The 24745-nt window shown below is 35.5% G+C and overlaps 1 protein-coding gene across 7 annotated transcripts in view; it reads left to right on the top strand.

Annotated features, from left to right (window-relative positions):
* DLG2 (discs large MAGUK scaffold protein 2) overlaps positions 1 to 24745 on the top strand; it is a 1981735-nt gene that overhangs the window by 197589 nt on the left and 1759401 nt on the right. The gene's annotated exons all lie outside the window — the stretch shown is intronic.

The following is a 24745-nucleotide window of genomic DNA, read 5'->3' as shown; positions in this document are numbered from 1 at the left end:
CTCCTGAGAGGAGATAAATGTCTAATGGCATTAGCCTCAAATAGCTTGATACATCCATTATGTCATATGAAGATCATCTAAGCAAAGTAAAAATTGGTAGTGGCCAGTATTTACTTGTGTGATTCCTTTTTAGAATATTTCCTTAGCTAATGACTTTATTCTGATGGTTGAAAAAAATTTATAGTCCATTGCCGTGGTCTAGAAATTGCTTCCTCCCTCATTCCTTTCTTTTCTTCTTTTTTCAGATGATTTTTCATATCTCCTTTTGATTCATTCATCTTCATCATAGAATTTAATACTCAGAGGCCGATCTTTTCCTTTATTTCTAAGTTCTTGGAGCTAAACTTTTGTGTAGTAGCTTAGAAGATAGATAACATTTTGAGCTAGACTGTCCAGTAGAATCCTAACACTCCACTTTGCTAGCTTTTGAACCATGGTTCTTTCTGTGCCTCAGTATCTTCCTTGTTAAATTGGTGGTGGTAATAATACTTACCTCCTGGGGTTGTAGTGAGGATCAAATGAAATAATCTTTAGAACAATATGTGGTATAAAGTAAGGATGGCACATAGAGTAGCTATGTAGCCCTCAAATCCTGACAAGAAAGAGAGCCTTTGGCTGAATAATGACTTAGCCATTATTGACTGTTTAAGAGTATCAGGGAAAGAGGAAGTCAGTAAATTAGATTGGAAGAGGTGTAGTTATAGATAAGAATAAAAACAATTACAACAGTGCTGCTTCCAACTAGAGGGGAGGGGATATGGAAAGGAGGGCAAAAAGTTACTCTCAAACCTTGCATTTTTTGTGAGAATTCTTAGGAAAAAGGAAACACAGGCCATTCCACTACTTGTCTCCCCACCCGTCAATTAAAAACATCATCAAATAATACTAACAGTTACAAGTTATTGAGTATGTATTAGGTACCATTTTTCACAGGAGACTGAGACCTAATTAAGTTCTACAGATTGCTAAATATTATACTTATGAATTTTATTTTTTTATTTTTTATTTTTTTAATATTTTATTTATTCACGACAGACACACACACAGAGAGAGAGAGAGGCAGAGACACAGATAGAGGGAGAAGCTGGCTCTGCTGGGAGCCTGACGTGGGACTCAATTCCGGATGTCCAGGATCACACCCCAGGCTGAAGGTGGCGCTAAACCGCTGGGCCACTGGGGCTGCCCTATACTTAGGAATTTTAAACTTAGGTTAAAACATAACTGAGTTTTCCAGTAAAAGATCCTATTTTCTAAGTCCCTAACCACATTCTGGAAGCACACTGTTCAGGAATGGGAAGAGAGAGAAAGAAATTTTACTGGACAAGATGAAATATATGTACTTTTGTTTTCTTTTTTTTTTTTTTTTTAATTTTCTCTACTGAGAAATGCGTGTGTGCCCATGTGTGTGTACAGAGAAGATTATTTATTTATTTATTTATTTATTTTTTTTTCCATCCATGATAGTCACACACACACACACAGAGAGAGGCAGAGACACAGGCAGAGGGAGAAGCAGGCTCCATGCACCGGGAGCCCGACGTGGGACTCGATCCCGGGTCTCCAGGATCGCGCCCCGGGCCAAAGGCAGGCGCCAAACCGCTGCGCCACCCAGGGATCCCCTGTACTTTTGTTTTCAAAAAAATCTCGAGTACCTTAATAAATGAAAATACATGTGGTTAATTTTTATTTAGGGGCCACCATATGCTAGACATTGCTCTAGATGTAGGGTGCTCCATAGTACATAATACAGCAGTCCTCCTTTATTTGTGGTTTTACTTTACATGGTTTCAGTTACCCGCAGTCAACTGCGATCCAGGAGCAGATGATCCTCCTTCAGACTTCTCTTTGAAGGTTGGTAGTAGCTTAACAATATGTCACAAGACTATGCCATTCACCTCACTTCATCTCATTAGGTAGGCATTTTATCATCTCCAAAAGAACAGTGAATATGGAATAATAAGATACTTTGAGAGGGAGAGAGAGAGAGAGAGAGAGAGAGAGAGAGACCACATTCACATAACTTTTATTACAGTATATTGTTATAATTGTTCTACATTATTATTATTGTTAATATCTTCCTGTTCCTGATTTATAAACTAAACTCTATCATAGATATGTGTGTATAGGAAAAGGCATGTAGTATATATGGGGTTTGATACTACCTGCAGTTACAGGCATCCACTGGGGGTCATGGAATGTATCCCCCACAGTTAAGGGGGGGCACTATAGACATGATTCCTGCCCTCCAGGAGCTCATGGACACAGAAGAAAGAATACTATCTCTTTTGTAAATATTTCAAAAAGTTCAACATTATTGATTGAGTACTAGGACATGCTCAAGGAATAAATTGCCCCCATAGAAATTCACATCATTTTTTTTGTCATGAATAAACAATTTGTGATTCTCTTGTTCTGAATGGCTCACTATAATAAGTCTACTTCAGACTTACCAAATTGTGCCTCTGTCTCATAATACTTCCAAAAATATTTCTTTGTTCTCTGGGAGCTTATATTCTCTTCTTGAATTCTCATCTGTCAGTATCAAGTATGATTCCCTTCTTCATCAGTATGTTAAAAAAAGGACAAATTCTGTTACTCCACAGTTTGAAGCAACTCAAACTATAAAGTATCATACTGTGTTAATGGAAAAAATGCTTGCTTCCAAAGGGAAACAACTATTCAGCAAGGGCATTGTATAAACAAGAGCAAAAAAAGAATTTGGAATTACGATGAGCTACAGCAGACAAAGACAAAGAGAACTCTGTATATTTACACCATAGTTTCCCAGGGAAAGGCATCCAATGTGGAGTCTGTGCATGTCCTACCTCTTTTTCTTACAACTTGTTTGCAGTATGAATGGCTTTGCTATGACTAAGTGGATAGCTCAGGCAAGTTTATAATGAAATTAGGTTCTTTCATATCTGTGTCTGGTTCTAAAGAGCCCAAACTATTACATTCTGGTGGGTGTTTGGTAATTTTTGCAAGATGAGCCATAGCCCAGCTTCTCAAATGCAGATCAGTAAAAAGCCGATATATGATAAGAAAGTATAGTCTCATTAGCTAGCTTATTAACAATTTTGTTTTTAGAGAAACCCAAGTCTTTAACATGGAGGTGATACTCTTATTATTGGACAGCAAAGAGGGCCATATTAACAAGACATATGGGAGATTTTTATGCTACTACTACCTTGGTTGGGCCATGGGAAGAGTTAATATCATATTATCAAAAGTTTCATAAACATTTCATTAAAAGGGAAAAATAAGGGTTTTTTTTTTTATTTTTAAAGCACATGCTTCAAACAGACGTACAGCTTTTCCTTTATAGTTAAACACATAAATCTCATCAGCATCTCCCAGGAGAAAAGCTATTTTTATTGCATCAGTAACAAAGCTGTTCTGAAAAACCTAGTATAATTTAAAGCTGATTAGACCAGTTATTTTTTTTTTAAAGATTTAATTTATTTATTCATGAGACAGAGAGAGAGAGAGAGAGAGAGAGAAAGAAAAGAGAGAGAGAGAGAGGCAGAGACACAGGCAGAGGGAGAAGCAGGTTCCATGCAGGGAGCCTGATGCGGGACTCGATCCCAGAACTCCAGGATCATGCCCTGGGCTGAAGGTGGCGCTAAACTGCTGAGCCACCCGGGCTTCCCCAGTTATTTCTTTCGAACATGAGGAACCAACTATTCAAAATTTAGAAAGGATCTGAATTAATATTCTTTAATATATTAAATTCACAAGTATTATATTTGGCCATCAGTTTTCAAAGATATTTTGGAAAAAGGAATACAAAATAGTAAAGAAAAATATAAAGCAAAAATTCAAAATAACTTCCATCTGATTCCAAAATGTTTTAAATTGAATGATCATTTTCTGTATAGTGGATTGTAATTTCAATAGAACATTGATCAAATCTTCATTGCTTAGAATACTTTTCATGTAATAGAAACTCAATAAATAGTCATTTTCCCATTTAATCAGTGTTTACTTAGTATCTCCTGTGCTTTGAGTACTGAAATGTTTGGTATATGTTGCATACATAGGCAAAAATTTCATGAATAATATTAAAAAGTCTATGTTTAATGGTGGATGATGGGCAGAAAACATGTTCTCAAAATCTCTGTGCAAAAAACCAAATAGGTAGCATGATGTAAATTTCTAGACTGAGAGTCCAAAGCTCTGAGTTATAATCCTTAGGCAAAAAATTTCATCTGTTTGTTTTTCTCATTTGTAAAAGGAAGGAATAGGAGTTAATTATTTCTCAGTTTTGTGGTGGCCTTTGTTCCAAGACATCTGTGAAATGTGGGAGAGACTAGCTAAAATCATCTGAGAAATGAATATTCACAAGTGTGTGCATGTGTGGATGTGCATGTGTGGGTGGGAGAGAGAGAGACCGACAGACAGACATGGAAATGGTGACCATGAACCAAATTTGGCTCCTGGGAATGATTTAGCAGTTACTACACAAAGTGCCAGCATGTCAATAGCCAAAGACCAAGATAGTATTCAACCTTTGGAGTAATTAGGCCCAAAGCAGATAATGAACCTGGCATATGGCTGTCATGAAAGCAAAATGTATTAGTGCCTCCATGAGGTAGAAGCCTAGGAATTATAAAAGCTAGAGACATGGAATGCCCCTATGGAACAAGAAAAATGAAATGAGACTTTAATGAGAAGGGGATGCTGTGGAGATTTGTAGAATTCCCTTTTATTCTCTTCATGTAGGAGCGTGGCCTTCATATATCTGGGTTTTCAGCAATTACGTATACAAATAAATGTGTAATATCTGATTAATGTGGTTGATATATAGAAATTAGTAAACACTTTAATTAAATCAAGTTAGTTTTAATTTATATATGTTTTTACTCTATGTCTTAGAATAATTTTCTCAGACATGAGGTTGCTTTGGCCTCAAAGTTCTGATAGTAATGGATTAAAAGTTGGGAATCACTTTTCTTTCCTCTTCAGTTTTTAACTTATTAGGATAGTGGACAGACGAGAAAAGTAAAAAAGGAATAAAAAGAGAGCACCTAAGCAGGCAGACCATGGTTCTTTCCATGGTTATGGATTTAGATATATAGTTATTTCTGTCAATCATTTTAAATTTATTTTTACTTATAAATTCTGAATTATAATGTGTGTAGTTTAATGATTCAGATATTTCTGCAAGTGCAGGTCTTCAGCAATCTTGTGATCCTTCTTCTTGCTATCTCTTGCTCCACAGAAGTAGCCAGTTTCAATTTTTATAGCTGATTCTTTTAATTTTTGTATGTCTCTTTATCACTCAGTAACATATTTAGACATCTACCTATTATTTTTTGTGTGTGATATTTATTTATTTTTATGATTTTACTTATTTATTCATGAGAGACAGAGAGGCAGAGACATAGGCAGAGGGAGAAGCAGGCTCCCTGTGGGGAGCCCAATGTGGGACTAGATCCCAGGACCCTGGGATCATGACCTGAGCCAAAGGTAGAAGTTCAAACACTGAGCCACCGAGGCACCCTTTTTTGTGTGTTTTAAAAGGATTATCTATTAATCCTATGCTGAAACATGGAGATATTGGTCTTTGATAGGAACTCTTCCCCCTAACCCCAAACATATGTACTTATTTTTCTTTCTGTCTAATTATGAATAAGGATATAAGTTTGGTTAGGTCAATAGTGTGTGTGTGTGTGTGTGTGTGTGTTACTGTGTGTATGTGTGTCTGTATGTATGTGAGTAATGCAACTATGTAAACTTTGTACACAGTTAAACTATGTAGTGTAATCTGATTACTCTTTTTTTCAAAAAAGATTTTATTTTATGTAATCTCTATACTCAACTTGGGGCTTGAATTTACAACCCTGAGATCAAGTCACATACTTTGTGCCAGCCAGGCACCCCTATTCCATTATTCTTAATATTCCCACTGATGTTTTTCTTTTCCCTGTTATTAATACTTGATTTTTTTCATTTGCTTATTGTTTTATGTACCAAGTACTAGTTTAATTTTAAAGTCTCTGACAGTGTGAAATTTATCTCAATACATTCAGGATCATCAGATATTCTATCAATTTTATCTGCTTGGTGAAATCTCGGTAGCTTTCTGATCTGTTCCAATGTAGACTACTTGTTCTTTATCCTTGTACAGATCTCTTCCTGGGATCTTTATTAACCATCATCTTGGGGATTACCTTTACCTATCTCTAGGCTTTGGGCTCTTATTTTCTATATATTACCTCTTCTTCCTTATTAGTTTATTCTTATATTTGGTGGATCATCCAGTAACTTTTCAAAAGATTTATTTATTTTTTTTAGAGAGAGAGAGAGAGAGCACACAAGTGGTGTGGGGGGAGTGGAGAGGGAGAGGAAGAGACTTTCAAGCAGACTCCTACTGAGCATGGAGCCCAACATAGGGTTTAATCCCAGAACCAGGAGATTATGACCTGAGCTGAAATCAAGAGTTGAATGCTAAACTGTAGTTTAGGCACCCCTCTAGTAGCTTCTTAAAAGAGATTCACATGAGATACATTTCTAAGATTTTTTTGTCTGAAAATGACTCCACACTTGCTTAATAGTTTGGCTGGATCTAAAATTATAGATTTGAAAGTATTTTTCCTTTGAAATATGAAGGTATTTCCTACTGTTTCTATATTCAGATATTGTTTTTGAATTCAGTGTCATCATTTCTGATTCTTTGTATGTGACTTATCTCTCCCGAAGTCTTTCAGTTTTCCTCCAGGAAGCTTGTAAGATATTACTTTGTCATCAATATTCTAGAATTTTTGAGGATGTTCTTTGGTATGGATATTTATCCATTGCCTGAACATTTGATGAGGTCTTTAAGTCTGGAAACACATGCCTTTGGAAAAGCGCCTTCAATTATGTTGTAAATGATCTATTTTCATATATTTTCTCTGATTTACCTTTCTAGAAATACTATTACCCAGATATTGGACCTGCTGGACGGGTCATCTGATTTCCTTGAGTTTTCTCTCTATAGTCCATCTCTGTCTTTTGCTCTAATTTTTGAGTGGTTTTCTCACTTTATCTTATGATCTTTCTACTCAGCTTGTCATTTTTTCATCATGTTTTAGATCTTTTTTGTTCTTTGAACTAAATTTATATCATCTTTATTAATGAAGTATTTTCTCATCTGAAGCTACTAATTATTAGTTTTTGAAGTTTTCTTTTCCATATCCTATCCCTGCTTCATCCAAGTTTGAGTTTATTTTACACTCTATTTTTTAGAAGCATTTGTCAGATGTTTAGTGATCTTTGATTGTTTGCTCATATTTAAATTTGGGGCATTAAAACCTGGGTAGATACCTTGACTGGGACTTGCCAATCATGGGCTTCACAGTAAGGTGATTTGGCTGAGTTAATTGAAGAAACTCCAGTGTCAGTGTCTTCTGATTATTTTTTGAAGCTGATGAAACCGTGTAGAGGACTTTCCAATATTTTTCTTGTCTAGCATTTTAGTAGTTAAGTTGGGCAAAAAGACTGAAGTATACAATGTTTATTTAATTTCCATATTTTACTTTGTGGGATCTTCCTCTCACATTTATCTGTGTCGCCTAGTCCAGAAACCTGTATTTTCCATGCAGAGAAGAAATCTCCAATTTTTTTGCTGGGGGAAAGATAGTCATCTGATAGTCAGTGTGAGGAATCTAAGTTTCTTAATTACTTCCTGGATAGATTTTCCTATTTCTACCTATATCTACCCTTATTTCAAGAAGTACCTAGTGCTGGCAATTTTTGATACTTTTGGAAGTTTTGTAAAGTTAAGTTGGATTGTTTCTTTACTTTGTCCCTTTGTTAGGTCTTGTAGGTCAGTCACTGTTTATCTGAGTTGCTTTCCGGCATCTATAATTTTGTATCTGTTGCTCTATTTCCCACTCTCTTTGTCTCTGTGAATTTATGCATTTTGTGAAACTGATTGGTAGTATCTTACTTTTGAAAGGAGTGATATTAAATGCATGTCTTATTTCCTCACAGAAGTACCATTGACTCTTTAAACTAGAGTTCAGCTCACAAGCAATATAATTAATTTGACCATAGTCCAGTGGTTTATGGGGTTTATATAAGCCTTTAAAATTCAACTGCGTCAGCCTCCTCTCTCACTCTCCATCCGTGTTTTCCCCCTACAGTTCACACAGTGCATTGCTACCTTCTTACTTTTTTCCCCCTTTTTATTCTATATCTTTGATGCAGAATCTTAAAATAGCCCAACCTTCTAAGCCTGGCATTTGTAGTTCCCTATAATATGTGCCTTTGTATTTTTTTCTTTCCCTAGTAAAAATCCTCTTCTGTATTTTATCTGGCTTCCCTCCTTTCCCTCTTACTTTCATTTCCTTCCAATTTTTTCTTTGTTTACCAAATATCTATAAAATCCTTGTTATATGTCCAATTGTTAAAGATTCAAAAATGGATAATATCCCTTTCTTTGAGATGCTTGGAATATAATGAGAGACAAGATGTAAACATAGGATATGTGCTGTAAGTTCTGTCAGAATAATGTGGGACCAATTGGGGAGAATTCCATATGGGGAGGTAAGAAGAGGCCTCACTAATGAGAGATATTTAGCTTAAGTCTTAGAAGGTAGTCTCAAGGAGGCCCTAAAGCTAGGATTTGGTGAGAGCACAGGCATTCCAAGTAGCATATATTGCTTAAGGATGGTGAGGGGACATGTGCAAAAAATCTTGTTGGATTAGGGGAAATACAGGAGTAATGGGAATGGAAAATGAAAGGTGGGTCCAAGGAGGTGGATGTTTGTTCTTTACAAACATCACTTTTGTAGCAATGAGGCAGGTAGTCTGCATGACTATTACTTCTAGTCGGTATGCCATAGTCATGAGTTCTCATGGAATGCCCATATCATTTCTCTTCCTCATTACAAATCTACCTTACTCTTTGCGTTGCAACTCAAGTCCCATTCTTTTTTATTTTTTTAAAAAGATTTTATTTATTTATTTATTTATTCATTCATTCATTCATTCATTCATTCATTCATTCATGAGAGAGGGAGAGACACAGAGAGAGGCAGAGACACAGGCAGAGGGAGAAGCAGGCTCCACACAGGGAGCCTGACACAGAACTCGATCCTAGGTATCCAAAATCAGGCCCTGGGTTGAAGGTGGCACTAAACCGCCGAGCCACCCGGGCTGCCCTATTTATTTATTTTGAGAAGAGAGCACGAATTGGGAGGGAGTACAGAGACAGAAGGAGAGAGAATCTCAAGTAGACTTCCCGCTGAACATGGAGCCCAACCCAGGGCTCGATCTCAAGTCTTCTCCTTTTTATGAAGGTCTTCTCACCTTTCTAGCATGTGAGCTCATTTCTTTTAACTTGAACTCTTAAAATATGACTTACTTAATATAGCATTTGATTACATATAATTGCAAACTTGATACTATGTGCATATGTGTGTATACTGCCCCTCTTGTCTCTAGCAAGTGCACAGGTTCCTAGAAGACTAGCATAGTCCTGTGTATAGTGTGTTCCAAAAGATACTTGCTTTTTACAACATTGGTTAAACAGAAATGTAGTGAGCTACCAGTATATGCCAGGCCCATAATAGATTCTGAAAATTGATAGTGGATAGGTGAGAGAGTAGAATTCAAAATTTTTATATATCTAAAATTAAATTTACTAGTTATATCTTTAATAATGACAACCAGATTCTGATTTACTTCTTCCCTTTCCACAATTCAAGCAATTATCAGAGCAATAATCCTTTAAGCTTTTATTTATCCGTCAGTTGAAACTCTGGTGAATGTCTTGATACCGCCTTTCCTTGAGGCGTTATTTAAATTAATAGTCCCTTTAATTTGTATTTTTGGGCATAGAGGTTGCAAATGAGTGCAATAATTTTTAAAATACATTTATTTATGAGCCAAAAGAGCCACAGAGTATTTTGTTATATTAACAAAATATACTCTTTAATATACTCTTTTAAGAGTATATTAAAATACTCTTTTAATCTATTTTTTTAAGCTGTTTCAAATTTGGCAATAAATAAGATATATTTTCAATGTAACTGTAAATACAGGAGAACTGTGAATAGAAATTGTAAGTTCATTCTAGGGTAGAAATGTGCTTATTTAAACCCTTAGGTGCATCAGCAAGCTTTATCTTAAGTACAAATCATGATTTCAGATTCATTTAAATTCTTCTTTTCCTTTTCAGTTTATCAGAGTTTAGAATTTGTTTTATATTTCCATGAAGCTCTTTTAGGAAACTCTTTTAGGAAATCCATATATCATATTAATTTATGTAGAAATAAATGGAAATACATTATGGGGAACATTTAACTTTTCAGGTATAGAGGACGATAGAAAAATAAGACATCCTTTATTATGGATATTGTTGTATTCACTCGTGTATTGGAAATATCATTTAAACTGAAATATTATTTGATTATGCTATCTAGTTAGATCTAGTAGAAACTATTTTTATTTACATAAACTAAAACTTAGTTAAGGGGTTTTATTTATTTATTAATTGAAACCTGATTGATTATTGTTTGATCATTATTAGCTTATTTTTTTTTATATTAGATACATAAAGATGTATTAGATACATAAAGATGTTGAAAATCTGATGAAGTACAATCAGAGATAAAAAGTGGCTGGCTATTGGTGCTCCATACAGATCATCAGGGAGTTCTTTTAACAGTTTGTTTGCTGTGCCCATTTCACATCTGATGCAAGTTCAGCAGGCTATGTCTCACATTTGCAACCTTCTCAGGACTATTACCCTTCAACCACACCCAAGCAGCTTCAATTTGAAGCACTGCTCCCATCAGCTGTGGGATTGATAGGAATTTAATGGGCCTTCACCTGAATCTAACATGTTCTTGCATAATGTGTTATTTCTTTGACTCTCCCACTGGTTACTGCTGAAACAACTTCCTCAATAAATTGCATGCATAGTCGTTCTCATCTTGGGTTCTTGATGTATAACATTGGTATTTGAAAAAAATAAATGATGGTGGTTATACTAAACTTTGAAGAAAGCAGTTCTTGTATTAGAAAAGATGACCCAAGTTTGAGAGAAAGGCTTAGGGAGAATCAAAAGCTAAGAGCTTTTTGCAGAAAATGCATTGTTGTTAGAACAACAAACAGGGCCATATTTTCTAATATTCCTGTTAGCTAAGTTTCCCAGGTCCCTAATTTTCTAAGTCTTCTTATTCTAGAAGGGCCTGGTTATCTTCTCAGAGGGAAGAAGTTAGCATACCTTACATTGAAGATGGTTGTAGCGGTTTTCTCCATTTAGTGGCTTTCTCCATTTTGTTGAAATTGCTGTCTAGCATTACTTTCCATGTTTAGGTTGGGTAGAAATTGACATGACAAGTTATGTTAAGGCAGTGATAATCACATGATACACATGAAAGAAGCTCCCAAGATAACAGAGTTGGATTGTTTGGAGTAGGGACTGAGATTGAGGATTGGTTAAAGGGATTCTCGAGGAATCTTTCCCAAGGATTTCTGAAAATAGTCACACAGGAAAGTAGTACTGCCCCCTAAAGTTCTTTAATGAGTCACATGTGCATGTAATTATTTTAACCGTGGAATGGATCTTAACTTTTGGCCATTATTTTCATCTGAGGAAATGGAGACTCTCCATTTGCTATTAGATACATAAATGACTTGGGATTCATAAATGAGAAAAATTAGGACCTCGTTTCAGATTTTTCAATCATTCATTTATTCACAAATACATATTAGTTGTATTTTGAGAAGATTAGTGTATGATAAACTAAGCACAGTTATTACTTAAGGGATATAAATTGTAAAGGCTGAGCAGAAAGGATAAGTTGGAGTTGGTATGACATTTAAAGTAAAGGGATATGGATAAGGGACAATATACTGGGCCCAAATAATTTGGTGTGACTGCATTGTAGTTGGATCTTTGTGGTCAGAGATGAGGCTGAATTGCAAAGTAGAAACTAGATAATGGAGGACCTTGTATATTACATTCAGAAGTTATAATATTATCTTGAAAGGGATAGTGAGTAACTAAAGGATTTTAAGCAGGGAAGTAAATGGATCAGATTTGCATGTTAGAAACAACACTGTCAGCAGTGTGGAAGCATTATAATAATTCAAAGGAAAAATAATGAGACCTTAAATTAAGTTGTATCAATGGGGATGTAGATGAGGGAAGGACTGGAGAGATGCTTAGAGATAGAATTTGAAAGAGCATAGTGATTGACTGGATATAAATGCAAGATAAGAGTCTGTAATGACGCCTACATTTCTGGCTTGGGTTACGCAAGAATGGTCATTTTGTCTCCAAGAGATGGAAAGTTTAGAAGGCGTAGGTTGCTGTTATGGGGAAGTCTTAGAGGAGAGGAAAAGATACCTTCAGTTTTGGACATGTTGAAATTAAAATACTAGTTGGACAGTCAAATGCCTTGATACAGCCTCCTGATCATAAATTCACATTGCTTCTTACTATACCACACCACTGATGGAAAAAACCATTAGTGGCAGAGTATGTAAATAATTTACAAATACACCTACATTGTTTCTTTGATTTTAAGAATGGCCATTTTGGGGTGAGCAGTGATGATTTGAAATCCTTTTTTTTATGTGTGTAGGTTATTTTATTAAAAACAATTTCCTGGGCAGCCCCGGTGGCGCAGTGGTTTAGCGCCGCCTGCAGCCCAGGGCGTGATCCTGGAGACCCTGGATTGAGTCCCACGTCATGCTCTCTGTATGATGCCTGCTTCTCCCTCTGCCTGTGTCTCTGCCTCTCTCTCTGTCTCTATGGTCATTTTCTCCACTTCTGTAAAGTCTTCTTGGTCAGAGTTGCCATATTTTCTGAGCCCTGTTCTCATGTCTTCACCACCTTCCTACAAATTCCTGCCCTTCAGCTTGACTTCTCCATTTACTGTCTACTTTCTTCCTCCAGCCTATTAAGAAATGGATGCCTCACACCCATTTGTTCTCTTTGTGATGTCCCTTACTTTTTTTGATATCTTACTGCAGCCCCAATAAATCTTATCTCTGCAATCATATAAACCAAATTAAATATTTTTTTAAAGCATCAGTTTACAATGTGTGACCAATTAACTTTTGCTGTGGAGAAGACACCACAAAGGCAAGCAATCTTTGCCCTTTAGGGTAATAAATCTCAGTGTCCTTCTTTCTAAAGCTTTTGTCTTCTGATCCTATCATCAGGCTAGTGGAGGTAAGAATTTCAGGTAAGCAGAAAGAGGATGGTAGAGGAGTAATTGCTGCTTCTTAGGCAGACCAGTTGTAGTATTTTATGGGAATAAGAGTTCTATAGCAAATCCATCATGACCTGTGAAGGGAGCATAGCTTTATCATATAGACTTGGTTTGAATCCTGGTTCTATTTCTTCTAGCTGTAAGATCCTCGGAAAATTACCTTTATGTCTCAATTTTCTCGAAGAAGGTTATGGTGAAATTGAAAAAATATATGAAACATGTACAACTTGACTTCTAATACTAGTTACAAAACATGTGAATTTCCTTTCTCTTTGAAGTCTCTCTCAGGTAACACCCTATGTATCTGCTTGTTATTTTGAATTGTGGGGAATCTTTCTTTGGGATGGTAAGCAGTACTGTACCCTAATGGTCACCAAGACCTTTAACATGCCAGAACTTCTACAAAGCCCAGTGATTACTGTAAATTTTTTTTTCCCTAAAGAATCACTCTTAAGAAGCTTCTGAGAATCTTGTCAGTATTTAGAATGATATATAACTAGAATAAAAAGAACGCTGCGTGATGATTTGAAATAGTCTATTTCTACAATGTTATCATCCAACCTGATCTGTAAAGCATTTGTAGGGTATGTGCCTTTGGTACTTCAACTCTGTGTGTGCTGCTTTCCTCTTGATATAATGGAAGACAATGGATTTGCAGCCCACTTCCTAGAACAAAGAAATGACTATATTGAATTTGTATTTAAGTACAGTCTTTTCATTACTGTTTGTTCTTTTGGTTTTAAATCATGTATCTGTCTTACACTTTATTATCATGTTTAGAACAGTGTATAGCATGCATTGTTACCTTCAATTTTTAAAAAAATGTTCTCTAAGACTTAAATTCTTTTTTTAAATTTTTTTTAAAGTAAATTCTTTAACAGTTAAAAAACAGTAAGCAGGAGTAGAAAAACATACAATATGTTTAAGGGAAATCTGACTCATCAGTATTGAATAAAAATAAAAAAATCAATCAAGATATACGATATATTTGTAGGATTCATAATAGAGCAAATGGAAGGCACTTGAAAAATTATGAAAACACAATCAAAATGATAAATCTCTGTAGTTTGCACAATGTCTTGTTGGAATAAACAATAACACATATCATAAAGAGAGTAAATGGATGAATTACAGTAGAAATAGTTTATACTGAATAGAAGTACTTATAGGTTATATCTCATCATTGTCCAAAGGGAATAGATTATATGTTATAATTACTTTGAGAGGAAGCAAAATTCCCATCTTCTTGTTTTGAGCTTTGCTTCTGCCTTTGTCTGTAATTTGACTCTAAAGAAACTCACCAACTTCTGTAATGAAACCAAATCCAGCATTTTTGAGATAGTGATGTAGGTAGGGACCATCTTCAGGAGTCACCTGAGAAAGTTTTATAGAAAAGACAAATATCAGGAGTTAAGAGTTGGGGTCTAACACAAAGATACCGCAAGAAAGTCCTCCTTCCATTGTCTACCAGGAAAGATGAAGTTTGATCAGATTAAGGAAGCCAGTATTGCTACTTCAGGCAATAGCAAAGTATCCTCCATACTTTATAGACAGAGGACAGGCAGAGAGAAGTAAAATGCTTTACTGAAAATAATATAATGGTTGGAGAGCTGGAATTAGGATTTAGGATACTTATTTTCAGTGCTTACTTGTCTGCAAGCTTTATTTGTAAACATAGGGTACTGCTATTATTATTTTTTGGGGTAACTTCCTTCATAACAGCCTTTTCAAATAAGCAATAGATTATCATTTCCATTCTGTATCTGTATCTTAATTTCCTCTGCTAAAATGATGCATGATTTCCAGAAATGTTTATGTTCAATGCACATTTGCTGTAGAAACACTCCCTGTTTCTTTCCTAATAGCAACACTTACACTATGTAATCACTCTCATTATCTTTCTACTTTAGAAGATTTTCCTCACTGCTGTATTAGGTTCCCTCCTACCTCAGAAACTATATACCATCATTCTGTTTTTATAGTTTCACATGGTATTTCCTAGTGGTTGTTGTTTTTCCTTTTTGGTGTGTGTGTGTGTGTGTGTGTGTGTGTGTGTGTGTGTGTGTATGAGAGAGAGACAGAGAGACAGAGACAGAGACAGAGACAGAAAGAGCAGAGAGAATGTTTTAGACCATAGTTATCTGAAACAAATGCCAGGTCTTCCTATTAGAAAAAACTGACCTTCCACTGGCCAATTCAATACATGTTTTATTAAAAACAAAAACAAGAACAAAAATGATAAATTTGACCATGGTCTGGATCAGGCCTGGTTTGTTTCTGAGGATATAAAAATGAAGAGGTCCCAGTCTTGAACACTGGAAATTTGCCATCTAGTTTGAGAGAGAGAGAGAGAGAGAGAGAGAGAGAGAGAGAGAGAGAAACAGATATATATAGAGAGGAATCAAGCTCAGTGCCACCCCATAGTAGCAATCAGATAAATCCGGGAGTTTGGATGCAGGATTATGAGCTTGGTCTCCTCAGCAGACCTGTCTCATGAAAAAAATGAAGGGGATCAAAGTCATGCTGGATTACAAGAATGCTTAGCAGACATTGTAACCAAAAGTAGTATGTGGACCTGGGTGCTGTGTTGATTTGTACAAAGCAGTTCAGAGGACATTTTTGGGACAATGAGGGCATTTTGAACATATACTATATCAGAGGAAGTGAAAATTTATTTACAGAAAAGTAGAGAGTAGTAATTGAAAATTTCATATTATGAAAAAGTATGTAAGGGAGACCAACTTTTATTTTTTTATTTTTTAAAAAGATTTTATTTATTGGCAGAGAGAGGAGAAGAGAGAGAGAGAGACAGAGAGAGAGCATGCACCCAAGCAAGGGGAGCAGGAGAGGGAGAAGCAGGCTCCTTGCTCAGCAGGGGCTTGATCCCACTTGAGCCAAAGGCAGATGATTAACTGAGCCACCCTGGAGCCTAAGACCAACTTTTTAGAGAGCCACCTGAGGAGACACTATACTACATACAAATTTTTACTTACATATATATTTGTTATTTAACACAATATGTTATATATATTTTATATAATACATATTTATATATGTATGCTATTACTTTATCATGTTAGATATACACATTAAATATTACTTTCTTATATTTTGTACACATACATTCTATTACTTATATTTTATAAAATATGAAAATAGGTGTTTATTTGAAATTATATATTGTTTACTTTTCTGTTATATAATTGCTATTGTTTAAACACTATGAGTAAAAAGAGAAAAAAAAAATCCTAGCACCAGGGTTCTATAAAATTTAATCCCTAGCCATCCACCTTTGTGCTTTTGCTAGGAACAAAGGCAGCCAAGAAATCACTAGGAAGACAGATGCAGGATGCAAAGAGGGAGCTATAGAAAGAGTTTTCGTGGTGGTGAGCTTATATTTTCAGTTGTGAGCTTTACTTTGGTGCCATTGTTTCTAACAGGTACAATTTACCAAGTACAAATTTTTCAAACAAATGATTAGCACTTGTGGTTGAGCCATTGTCATTTTTGTTTTCTATGAATTATTCTTATTAGTAATCCTACATGTTACTGGAGGAATTAGAAATTGAATTAGAAAATAAGTTTTACTTGGTTCTTAGTCAAATCTTGAGAAAAGAAATAGCAATTTCCTTTAGTGATTTCAAAATAACTTAGTTGTCCAGATTTATTGTATTGCTAATACAATTCTTCCATATTCTTCTAATTAGTTTGTGTATTTTATACTAACATAGTAAGTTAAAATGGCAGGGTGAAACAGTATAGTAAAAAGAGGGGCACAGAATGTCCTGTGTGGACAAGTTTCACACTGTTTTCAGCAAGTATTTGTGACAGAGACTAGTTAGGAATTTGGTTGATAAAGGCATAGTGTCATAGCTAGGGGCTGAATATTATGTGGAGGAAAAACTTATAATTCTTTTTTTAGAAAGTAGAAAAATATTCTTTAAGGATGGCAAAAAGTAAGAAAAAGCCAAAATAATTAAGGGAAAGAAATATTCTATCTTCTTAGTATAAAGCCTCCAGAATGGCTAACCTAGACTTTCTCTTTATTGAGTTTAATTAGCAGAAACAAATGGACTTAGAGAAACTGCAAACACGTGAAACAATGTTTTTGATGCAGAGGCTAAAGTTCTAGAGACAGGATTTTCTGAATCATCTGGAGTATTTGCTAAAAATTCAAAATCTTGAATCTTACACCCAAGAATTCAATAACTTTGGTGTTGATCCCAGGAGATTACCTTTTGTAATAAGCACTCAGGTAACTCTAATGAATAACTTTAGAATCATTACCAAGAGATGTGTACATGAGATCAAAGTTGAAATATCTCCAAGAGAAGAATTCAGAGTGACAGATATATTTTAATTATATTTGGAAAAAGAATCCAGGATAAATTAAGTTTCAGATGATAATAGTTTAGGCTAGTATATCTTATTCACTTAAGTGTCCTAGCCTTTAGGACTTCTTTTTTTTTTTTTTTTTTTAAATTTTATTTATTTATGGTAGTCACACACACAGAGAGAGAGAGAGAGATGCAGAGACACAGGCAGAGGGAGAAGCAGGCTCCATGCACCAGGAGCCTGACGTGGGATTCGATCCCGGGTCTCCAGGATCGCGCCCTGGGCCAAAGGCAGGCGCCAAACCGCTGCGCCACCCAGGGATCCCGAAGCCAATATTTTTTAAAGCCTATAGATCATATATGATCTTAGTAGGTGGTAGATGAGAAAATGGATTCATGATTAAATATATCTATGAAATGGTGGATTCAGTAAAATTAAAAAAGTTTTATTGTTTTCAGAATCTTTAAAAGTGAATATGTGTTATTATTCTCCAAGAGGTATGTATATTAAGCATTACTAAAATTTTTTTTTGACTAGGAAACTCTTTTTTAATGGGCATCTATTAACATATTTGGGAAGATTAGTGTTCTCAGGAAAACAATTTGTGGCCTCCTTGTTGAAATCTGTGCCACATATCCATAGGCCATGGTAACATTAAAAAAATCAGATTCAGGTCTTTAGAAAACTGAATCTGCAAGCAAGAACAGAGTGAAGTGACTGCCAACTTTATGGGTTTATTTTTGTTCTTGTGTATATTTTTAAATCTTACAAATGTACTAGATTATAAACAGACAGGTATCATATCTTAGGTAAATAACATATGTTTTATCATTCTTGCATGTGGAAGTATTTTGTTTTGAGTGTAGTAATAATACTCATTATACATAGAAGGTAGCAATAATCCCTTCTATGTTACTGAGAACTACCAGGTGAAAGTAGAAGTTTGTGTATAAGAATTTGAGTAAAGTAGAACAAAGGAAAAAATTTACTTCCTGTCTTATTGTTTTCCTTCTTCAGGCATACCATCTTTCAATTACTTACAAATCATTTCTCCTTGTCCTCCATTCTTCAGAAATACGGTAGAGCTCAAAACTACATCTGTGGCTTTTTCCTTTAGGCAACACTTTTGAGATATGTTAAAAACTGCTAAAGATAAACAATTTTCAAGAAAATCTAGATTTTAGCTGTCATTTTATTTAGTAAATAGAGGTAAAGTTCTGAAAGTTAAGATAATAGTTTATCAGTAATCAGGTGTTTAGTCATCATAACTAAAAGACCACCTACAAAATGGGAGAAGAACAATAAATGGTGGCAAGGATGTGGAGGAATTGGAACCCTCTTGCACTGTTGGTGGGAATGCAAAACTGGTGCAGCCATTCTGGAAGACAGTATGGAGGTTCCTCAAGAAGCTAAAAATAGAGTTACCCTATGCCTCAGCAATTGCACTACTGGGTATTTACCCCAAAGATACAGATGTAGTGAAACAATGGGACACCTGCGCCCCAATGTCCATAGAAGCAATGTCCATAATAGTCAAACTGTGGAAGGAGCCATAATTCCTTCGACAGATGAATGAATAAAAGACATGTGGTGTATACACACACACACACACACACACACACACACACACACACACACTGGAATAGTACTCAGCCATCAGAAAGGATGAATACCTACCATTTACATCGACATGATGGAACTGGAGGGTATTATGCTAAGTGAAATAAATCATTTGGAGAAAGATAGTTATCATATGGTTTACTCATATGTAGAATATAAGAAATAGTGTAAGGGACCCTAAGGAAAGGGAGAGAAATTGAGTGGGGAAAAATTAGAGAGGAGACCAATCATGAATGGCTCTTAACTCTGGGAAACAAACAAGGGTTGCAGAAGGGGAGGTGAGTGGGAGGATAGGGTAACTGGGAAATGGGCATTAAGGAGAGCACATGATGAGATCAGCACTGGGTATTATATGTTGGCAAATTGAATTTAAATAAAATAAAGAGTAATCAGGTGTTTAGATGATTTCACTGTATCCTCGATTTTGGATGAAAGTTTGAAAATAAAATAGGTATTAAGTACAAGTCAATGTGTAAATATTGAATGTCCACTGTGTATTAAGAATGAGGGATGTAGTGGTGTTAGGAATATAAGGCTACCCTCATGGAGTTCACTGTCTAGCAGGTAAGAGGGACATTTAACAAATAATAGTATGTGCAACAAATACTATGAAGATAAGGTATTAATGTTAACCTATTTTGGCTGGTTAGGAAAGGGATCCTTTGGAGTTGATATTTTTAGCTGACTGTATTTTAGGAGATGGTAATGGTGGGGAGAGGGTATAATATTATGTCAAATATTATGTCAAAAGCCTATAGACAAAAGAGAGAGAAAGGTTTCCTAAAGCTACTGACAGAGCCCAATGTGATATAAAGTAAAGGGGATTAGTGGCAGGTGAGGTAAAAGTAATAGATTACAGGGGGCCTTCCAGGCCATAGGACATATTTTCTACTTTATTTTAAATGCAATGGAGAATAATTGAAAGGTTAAATTAGGGAGTATCTGTGTGCGATGATCAAACTTAGAATTTTGTAAGATCATTCTGGCTAGAGTGTAGGAGTAGGAAGCCAGGGCTCCTGTGGTCATGCAGAAGCAAGATATTGGTTACTTGGATTTGGTTTGTGATAGTGGGAATGGAAAAAAACGTATAAATCAAGAGATATTAATTATATCACATCTATATATTTGATAATTGATTGGAATTCAGAATAACAGAGAGGGAGGTGTCAATGACTCACTAGCATCTGACTATGCAACTGGGTGATTAGTGGAGATATTTTCAGACATAGGAAACACTGGTGGAGGAGAAGAGGATTTTTGTTTCTGCTTTTGGTGGTAGAACCATTTACTATTTCAAAAGAATAAGGAAAGTGTAAAGAGTGGGGTTAAGTTGGGGCTTTGTTTTTTTTGACTGTTTGTTGTTAACAAATTGAGGATTGGGCATTTAAGAATTTTTCCATTGTGGAGAATGGGAACATAATCTGGATCAGGAAATATTACCAGCTAGTGTTGAGGGCTCACCTGAGCTAATTGCCAATCTATAATAAAGCAAATCTTTCCTGTTGTGTGATTTTATTTAAACTGTGTTTAGTAACGAAGATGCTGGTATAGGTTAGGCAAATAATTTTTAACCATTATTGGAGATTTTCTGCACCTGATGGGATGATAATGGGGGAGAGGAATTTATGATCTCATAAACAAGAGAGTGATTGAAGCAATGAACCAAGGACTAAAAGCTGGATGGAGAGGAAAGTTGATATTAAAAGGGGCTTAAGAGTGGCAGTGAAGTAGAGGTACCAGTGCACTGCAGGTGCCCATGGAGTGGCAGAGATACTGTAACCAGAGGGTAGAGTGTATCTATTTTTGACATAAAGAGCAGTTCTTAGGGGATAGGGTTTGGGGAATGAGTACAGAGGTGGAGTGGAGGAAGATATTGTTGAATATAGTGAGGTGAAATATAATGGAAAATAGAGAACTATTGCTATACCTGGTTCAATTTTACAATCTTGATATAATCTCTTCATTTACCCTCCAGTTCCATCCATGTTGAAGCAAATGGCAGGTATTTGTCATTTCTAATGGCTGAGTAATATTCCATTGTATACATAAACCACATCTTCTTTATCCATTCATCTTTCGATGGACACTGAGGTTCCTTCCACAGTTTGGCTATTGTGGACATTGCGCTGCTATAAACATCGGGGTGCAGGTGTCCTGGCGTTTCATGGCATCTCTATCTTTGGGGTAAATCCCCAGCAGTGCAATTGCTGGGTCATAGGACAGACCTATTTTTAACCCTTTGAGGAACATCCACACAGTTTTCCAGAGTGGCTGCACCATTTCACATTCCCACCAACAGTGCCAGAGGGTTCCCTTTTCTCCGCATCCTCTCCAACATTTGTGGTTTCCTGCCTTGTTAACTAGGGGTGGTGGAAGGGGAGGAGGGCGGGGGGTGGGGGTGACTGGGTGGGGGGGACTGAGGGGGGCACTTGATGGGATGAGCACTGGGTGTTATTCTGTATGTTGGCAAATTGAACACCAATAAAAAATGAATTTATTATTTAAAAAAATGAAAGGATGTCACAAATCCACAATATTTGCAGCACCATTACTGTGTTTCTATGGGAAGCACCATTATGTGTTTCCTCGTACCTGGAGGAAATGCAGCCCTTGTAGTACATTAATGCAACAGCTTATGAGTTCTCCTAGGTACTGTAGAAGCTATTGTTGGTTGCCATGTTCCCCCTTTCCAGAACTACGAGAAATACCTCAAATATGCAAATATGTATTTTAGTTCTATTTTTAAAATTATAATAAATTTTATATAGTTTAAAAAATAATCTCTTCATTTAAAAAAATCTTTAATGTCTTTTCTTCTCTCACTTCTCTCCTTCAATCCTGTTTTTCTATTTTCCTTTATTTAAAACTCATGAAAAGAATTATATACACTTACTGTCTACACTTCTCTCCTATAATCCTTTATTGAACCCAGTCTTCTTGCCTACCAATCCACTACACCTGTCCTGTCAGGATTCTGTCTCTGTTGCCAATGACCATGCATTGACCTAGTCCCTGCCCTCACGGTACTTGACTTTTCAGTAGCCTTTGACATGACGATTCCCTCTTCCTCCTTGAAACACTTAACTCCACTTGGCTTCCAGGATGCCACAGCCTTTTGATTGCCTCTCACCTCACTAGTTGTTCATTCAGCTAGATCTTTCTTTTTATTTTTCCTCATATCTAAATATTGGGGTGTCCCAATACTTATGCCTCTAGTCTTGCTCATCCCTTCCCTTCTATACCCTATTATCTCATCTTTTCTGTCTATATTCCTTAGATTATTTTGTTCAGTCCCATAGCTTAATTTAGATAATTCCAACTTCTAAATGTATATCTCTAGCCATGACTTTTTCTTTGAATCCTAGACTTACAAAACCAAATACTACCTGATATTTACCATAGGATATCTAAAAAACATCTCAAATTTACCACATGCCATACTGAACTCTTTAGGCTGTGCTCCAAGACTGCTACTCCTACTATCCTCTCCATCTTAATAAATAGCAATTCAATTTTTTTCAATTGCTTAGGCTAAAAAAGAACCTGATTTTTTTCCCTCATAGCTTTCATTTATTATATCAGCAAAATCTCTTGATTTCAAAATATATCCAACGATTTCTTTTGACCTATTATTTGCCTAATTTAAGCCACTATCATCTCTTGCCTCGAGTGTTCAAAAGCTTCCTGCTCTACACATAGTGGCCAGAAGGACACTAAAATGGAGTTAAATCATGATATTTATCTACTCAAAACCTTCGTGACTTCCCTTTCTCTGAAAAAAAAAAAAAAGCCAAAGTCCTAAATAATATACCCCATACTATGTTTTCAACATCATCTTCTATCAGAATTCACCTTTGTTCACTCTGCTCTGGCCCCTCTGGCTTTTTTTTTCTTTTTTCTGATTCTTGAAAATGCATAGCACATTTCTACCTTAAAATATATATATTTTTTACTTTCTGTTTTCTTTCCCTGGAATACTTTATTCATGGATAAGAACATGGTTTTCTTCATCACTTTCTTAAAGTGTCTGCCTAAGTTTCACCTCACTACTGGCTACTTGATATAAAACAATGTTTTTCTTTACTCTTTATCCCTTTTCTCAATTTTTCTCCAGAGTGTTTATCACCACTTGACATATATCATGTATTTTTGTGTAATTTTTGTTTTTCTGCTAATACTTGAATGTGAGATCCATTAGAATAGGAATTCTATGATTTTTTCCCATCTATTATATTTTATTCACTGCTATAATCCCTGTGCTTCTCAATAAATTTTTATTACATGAATAAATGTCTTTTTTTTTTTAATTGAGAGGCTGTGTCATACCAAAGTAAAAATGCTGAACCCATAGTAAGATGGACCTAAATTTTCAGCCTAGCTCTGGTACTTACAGGCTCTGGAAATTTAGGTAGGTCATTTAATTTCTCTGAGCTTCAGCTTTGTTATCTGTAAAATGTGGCAGCTAGACTATATGAATTCCGAGGACTTTTCTATCCCCAAACAACAGCCATGATCCTACAAATCTTCATTCTTTGGGCTCTTTCATAGATGTTTTGGTTATAGCATATGGTAAGATGTTTGCAGGATGATGTTAAGGAGGCACTCTGTAAGGTAGCATGTTTTGGTAATACATAGCTTCTTTGTTCAGGCATCTGCAAAATACATGAGGAGCTCTTGTCATGTTCTGACATGGTTTAAGAACTTTTTGTACCCACATCAGTGTCATGGGTTTCTCTTGATATGAAGGAATTAAACATGATTGAATACCCCAAAATGATGCCTTTTTTGTTTGTTTCACAACTAATATTATCAAGCTATGAACTTTGACTTAGGAATAATTTAAAATTGCAACTACTTACAGACAAACAAAATTGATAGTGTAAAATCTCTAGATTTCAAGCTGCAGTTGAGGTCATTAAAGACATATATTTTAAAACCCTAGTACTTTAAGAGCTAGAGAATGCAAATAGTGTTAAACTGTGTTGAATGTTATTTAATCCCCATTGCACTTTCTCCATGGATGGTTCCTCAGTGAACTCCTCTGGCAGGCTGGTTGTTTTTCTTTAAAAAATTTCTAGCCACTCAGATACTGTGTTCCATTTCTCTTCTCTACAGCAGTTTACAGATGGTATATTCTTACAACATGAGCTTCATAATTTAATACAAATTGCTGAAACTGCACCTTAAAAGGCCTTTGTTAGAGATTCAGAGGATAGTATTTAAATAGAGTGTATCTTGTAGCCCTAATAAAAACATTCATATAGCAACAGTCCCAGAATTATTGAATAAATATTTGTACTATTATAAAGCAGTGAAGAAAATCACAATGAAGGAAGCATTTATTAGAACATTTCATAAAGTTAATAGCCCATAAAAATATGCTTCAAGTTTACTATTGTTAAATTTGAATATTAACAGTTTCATATGGGTCTGAAATTGCTATTTCCAACTTCATTTTGGTAAAAGGAAAGATTTTAAGACATTCTTGATTTTTTCATTACTCTTTAAGGTTATAAGTTTTGTGGTTTGGGACTATTAAGAAAGAACATATTATATGGTTTTATTTTGGGCTT

This window comes from Vulpes lagopus, chromosome 15 (assembly GCF_018345385.1).
Source record: "Vulpes lagopus strain Blue_001 chromosome 15, ASM1834538v1, whole genome shotgun sequence".
NCBI lineage: Eukaryota > Metazoa > Chordata > Mammalia > Carnivora > Canidae > Vulpes > Vulpes lagopus.
The sequence above is the reverse complement of the archived record's forward strand: the minus strand, read 5'-3'. Positions and strand labels throughout refer to the sequence as shown.